The sequence below is a fragment of the Pezoporus wallicus genome, unplaced genomic scaffold (assembly GCF_028554395.1).
Source record: "Pezoporus wallicus isolate ANWC-B61680 ecotype Strahan unplaced genomic scaffold, APGP_CSIRO_Pwel_v1 contig_4131, whole genome shotgun sequence".
Classification (NCBI taxonomy): domain Eukaryota; kingdom Metazoa; phylum Chordata; class Aves; order Psittaciformes; family Psittacidae; genus Pezoporus; species Pezoporus wallicus.
The window spans coordinates 10,966,497-10,971,942 of NW_026641950.1; positions in this window are offsets into that span (position 1 = coordinate 10,966,497).

Here is a 5,446-nt window from a genome sequence, read left to right on the forward strand (position 1 = left end):
AAAAAACATTTTTTTCTGCTGCAAGTTTGTTCCTGGCTTCTATCACATTTACTGTATTTTTATGTATCTATCTGTGCCTTAAGAGACCCATTTACCTTTAGAAAAGTGTACTTTTGTAAATAAGCCTCAAGAACCTTCCAAATGGAGGGGTAGAAAATGCAAGAAAATCAGAACTAAGACAGGGTGTCTGCTGGAGAGAAGTAAGAGTCTTCTGGGAAGCCATAAGCTCTTTTCATCTTCGCAACTTGTAGATTCATGTTGGTAATCCACATAGCTGATGATTCATAGGTTTATTTCACAAGTAACCTGTAGGTCTTGCAAATAAAAAATCAGTGGTGTAACATCATTGTATGGGCACATAAGACCTGACCGAATCACACATGTTTCAAATCTTCTGGTCCTGGAGGTGAGCAGCACAGAGTCCGCAGATAAAAGCAATGCCATCCAAAATATCATTACTTTTGGGTCTGTGGAGATAGTGGTGGTGATGTGATGTACTGGGGGCTAGAGGCTGATTTTCCTCATGTTCAGTGTTAAACAAGTCAACAAATCAAGAAGCTAGGAATTATTTTTTTCCATGTTCATTTTGGGGGACAGTGAGTGAAGCTTGTCATCATAAGACATGAATGATTCATACTTTAGGCATTTTCACCATTTTCACTTGCCTTTTCCCAGTACAACTTGTATGCTAGGCTTTTGTACTGTAAGTCAAAAGCTGATGAAAATGAGTTCAGATGATTTTGTGCTTTATGAGAGGTAACAACAAATGCGGAATGGATGTGCTGTGACATCTCTAGAAGATAATTGGTCACCTGTGACCACAGCAGATCCTTCCTAGTGATTACATTGTCCCTGCCAGTCCTCTCATCTATTTTTGTCCTGTGCCCACCAGTGCTAGAGGCTGTGAAAATCTGTTTGCTCTCTTTAGGGAAACCTGAGCATTTCGTACTGGATTCACATACATCTATGTTGCATCACTGATGATGCTAATTTACTAAAACAGCTAATACTGATGGCTATCAGTGTGTCTACTGATCATATGAATCTGGAGACTAAGAAAACGTCACAAGATGGACAGAAACAGTTTTCCATTTCTACACTGTGAATCAGGTCTGAACACATGGGATTTTTGCTTCACAGTTCAGCATCTGTGCTGCTTGCTGCATCTGAAGACAGTAACAACAGTCAAGAAATCTCCCAGCAACTTCAAGAGCAAAGAGAAAGGTGCTGAACTACCACGTATCACAAATTTCCCATCCCTGGAAGTGTTCAAAGCAAGGTCAGATGGGGCTTTGAGCAACCTGATCTAGTTGAAGGAGTCCCTGCCCATGTCAGGGGATTGGAGCTAGATGAACTTTAAGATCCCTTCCAACCCAAACATTCTATGATTCTACAGTTCTCCCACTTCAGGGTTAAAGCAACACAGTCAAAAAGAGGCAACTATCTGTCCCCATTTCATATTTTTTCAGAGAGAATGTTTGTCTCCTGACCTCTCAATCTAGTTTGTATTAGTGTCCCTTTTCACCAAAAAGAACCCAAACCACACTCAAATGTATATCAGATTTGGTAATACACTTAAATGGAAAGATGAAGAAAATAACTGCTTATTTATCGGCACCTTTGTAGAGATGAAAATTAAAAACCATGAATATATTTAATTCTGCCATTTCTAGGATTATTCTTTCCGTGTGTGCTTCTCTTCCTTGCAGGGTAAACACATAAGCAGTGACTAGACAAGAAGCACTCCCAGCAAAATAGAATTTACAAATCTTCAAATGATGTTGTATGTGAGTGGGCAGACCATGGCAAAATGTTCACACTTCATCGAATCTAACTTGTTTGCCACTATGTATTTATGATATAAAATGTGAACTGTAATTCTTCTGTGGGAGAGTAGCCCACATGAAGTGACAGGAAGCAAAAAGACAACCGCTTTTGCAGGTATATGATACAGGACAAGATTTGCTTGTTCCCAAGTCTGTTTATTTAATCAAAAAAAATCTTTTAAGAATCCATTTGCATCACCATTATTTAAATGGAATCCTAATTTACCCTGAGAATCAAGACGTGATTTTGAACATGGATTTATCAACATATGGAGAAGACAGAAATGTATTCCTTATATTATAGCACCTTTGGCTGGCTTTTAGTTTCTTAGAAGTCAGCACTTATTAGGCGTACCAGTTCTGAGTCTCCAAGACAGGAAAGACTGATAAACTGGAGCAGTTGATCAGAGGGTCCACAAAGTGTCTAGAGCTGGAGCATTTACCCTGTGAGGAGAGGCTGCAGGAGCTGGGCTTATTCCACCTGTAGAAGAGATAGGTTGTGTGGAGAAGAGATGGCTCACAGCAGTCTCCAACACCTACAGGGAAGGGACCGAAGAGTTGGAGGCAGGCTCTTCACATCAGTGCATGGTGGGAGACGAGTCTGTGGGCATAACTTGAAAGAAGAGAGGTTCAGGCAGGAGATAAGGACACCCTTTACTCCTGGGGACAGCTGGACAGGGGTGCAGGTTGCCCAGAGTGGCTGTGCTGGTTCTGTCCCTGTTTCCAAGCCCTGACAGGGCACAGCCCTGAGCAGCCTGGTCTGAGCTCAGAGCTGCTCCTGCCTGAAGGTGAGGCTGTGCTGGAGACCCCCTGACTTCCCTTCCCACCTGAGTTATCTTGTACCCCTGTGTTGGCAACAATCAGAAGGAGATTGCCTACCCATATAGATGTGCATGGCAATGACCCAAACCTCACAGCTAGATTCCATATCCCACTGTTCCTAAGAAAGCCTGAGTGAAATTCTAACATGACCTAGGTCAAGAGCAAAATTCCCAATGATTTTGCCGGGATATTACCCATAGTATTTTGTCTTTAAATACAGAGAAGAAATACTGGAATTTTGCCATCAACTTAAGAGAGGTCATGTCACACCAGATGAGTAAAGGTGTCCAGTTCTGCACTGACCAGGAAGCCTGGACCAGCTGAAATCTACACTCAGCTCTTAGCTAGGTGCCTAAAATTAGGTGGACCGAATCCAAGCATGAGAGTTAAAACAACACTGAATACTTGGGGAATTTTTGTCACATGCATGCAATCTGAGCTTGGGTGTTGCTCACTTTTCCTAGGAAGCAAATGTCTATGACTGATACTCAAAGTTAAGCATGTACAATGTGTACATACATACCTTTGCCTAAACTGGTTGGTTGCCAGAGTCTGAAGACAACTGTGCTGACACACAGACATGATCTTGTGTCCAAACAGAACTCTAGTCAGTGCTCATGCAGATTAAATTCATAGCTTCTTTCACGTGTATAGGCATGAATACTTACATATATATATATATATATACACACACATATGAGACTTGTGCGTGTTTGAAGTTTCTCTGCTTCTCACTTTCAGTGAAATGTGTTTGAGGTCTCAATACTGACATTAATTAGACTATTTATTACTTAAATACTTCTGTGTTTGTCATCCAGCCCATTCCCTGATGTGTGCTGATATACACCAGACTCAGTCACCCCCTCTACTTCATCACTCCTATGCTCAATGCCTCAGAACATGACTTTTTTCTGGGAAGACTAATTAAACAGAAAAGGCATTAGATCAATGAAACATAAGGAAAATTGCTGTAAGCATGTCGCGAATGGTACATCTACCGATTGGCATTTTAATCTATCAGGAACTGCCATGTGTTAAGAGCTTCTTTTTTAAGTTTTTCATTTTCGTCCAATTAAAAGCATGACTTTTGCCACCGTTTTCAATTACATCATTTGCTTTAAAAGTTGTTGCACCAGAATGAATGACATACAAATTAGGCCTTTAATAAAAATCTGTCGTAGTGATGAGACATCTATTATATGTCATTGTATTGTGTTCTGAGCTGCTTATGCAAAGAACTCCAAGAAATTTTATATTGATTAGGCAAAAGTCTATAGCCTGGTGAAGGCTACAGAAATACTTGGGAGTATATAGTTAAAAGAACCTTCTTTTTGATGTCATGTGGTGTAAAAATTCTTAATTTTTGGAACTCTAGGAGGGCTCTCTTTTGTATCATCTTAGAAACAGGGCTTTATTTAATTTTAGGTGTAATGAGATATTTCACTATCAAAACTGTCTTTTAAGGAGGTAATTCTTCATTTTGAATAGCAGTGACAAAAATGAATCTAAAGTACACTACATTCTAGTTTAAAAAAGCCCAACTTAACAAACCAAAACAAAAAATCCAAGAAAAAGTATCTTCTTTTCAAGATGTCTCCATAATTAAAGACAATTTTACTTTCTGGTCTCTATCTTACTATAACAGGATCTTTAGTCCCACACCCCTGTTTACAGTTCTTGCCTGCCCTTTTCTCTGCCAAGAGATTTTGCAGGAAAATTACAGAACTGGCATGCTTGTAGTTACTCATGAATAAAGACCAATTCCTGCCTATAAAAGACACATCTGGCTAAGCAGCTATCAAGTGGTGAGGGTTTGGCTTGCCTCATTTGCATTGTTGGCTCAGATCTATTTTTGCTTCTATCCACAGGGCACTCCCATAAGAGAGGCAAAAAGAAGGGAATACATTTACAGTTCTTTCACTGCTCCAAATAAAGTTCACCAAGATGCTACTAGAGCTTAAAAATAAAGAAAAATATATCTATTTGCAAAAGTATACAATGAACATGATTTTAAACATCACAATGTGTGGATTTTCTCACTGCAGTAGTCCTTCTACATGCAGGTGTAGGATATGAGTGTTTGAATTCCCTCCTATGCTTCTCTTCAAGGATTGAAGGAGTCTCAGATAGGAGTGAAAAGTGAACTCTACTTAAAGAATTTGAAAGTACTCACTGGTTCCAATGGTATTCAAATTTGGGCCCTAGTTCTGATATCTGGAATTCCAGAAAATTTCCAGAGGTAACTGGAATGCTCACCCTATTACCAGCACTGCCAGAATGTTAACACCTGCCTAGACAGAGCATTTTGACTTCTTTCTTTGCAAATTACAGTGGGATAGTCATTCTAAGGGTCTGCAGCATCCTGCTCTTTAATAATGAAGTCTAAGTCTGTACATGTAGAGGCAATTCAGAGCCAATACTGTGCAACTCACCAGTGAGTGTCAGCTAGGACACTGAGAGGGATGAGGAAGCTGGGTGGAAAGGGTGAAAGAGGGACAGCCTCATTTCTTGTGTCTATCTAGCACATACAGCCTTGCTACAGTGCAGTGCCAAGATGGTTTCTGTAATCACTTGTCATTACACAACCTCTGGATGGGTGTAAATTTGAGCCTGAGAAATGTAAACTTCATCATCATAATGATTAAGTGAAGAGGAAGCTTTCCCTGCTAAATGTGTGCCCCAGATAAGCAGAAAATGACTCCCATAGGTTTGTTGCCTCGGCTGCTGGAACAAGCTTTAAATGGCAACACTGCAAAGAATGTGCACAGAATTCTGTAAAATATATTTGTGCCATGTCT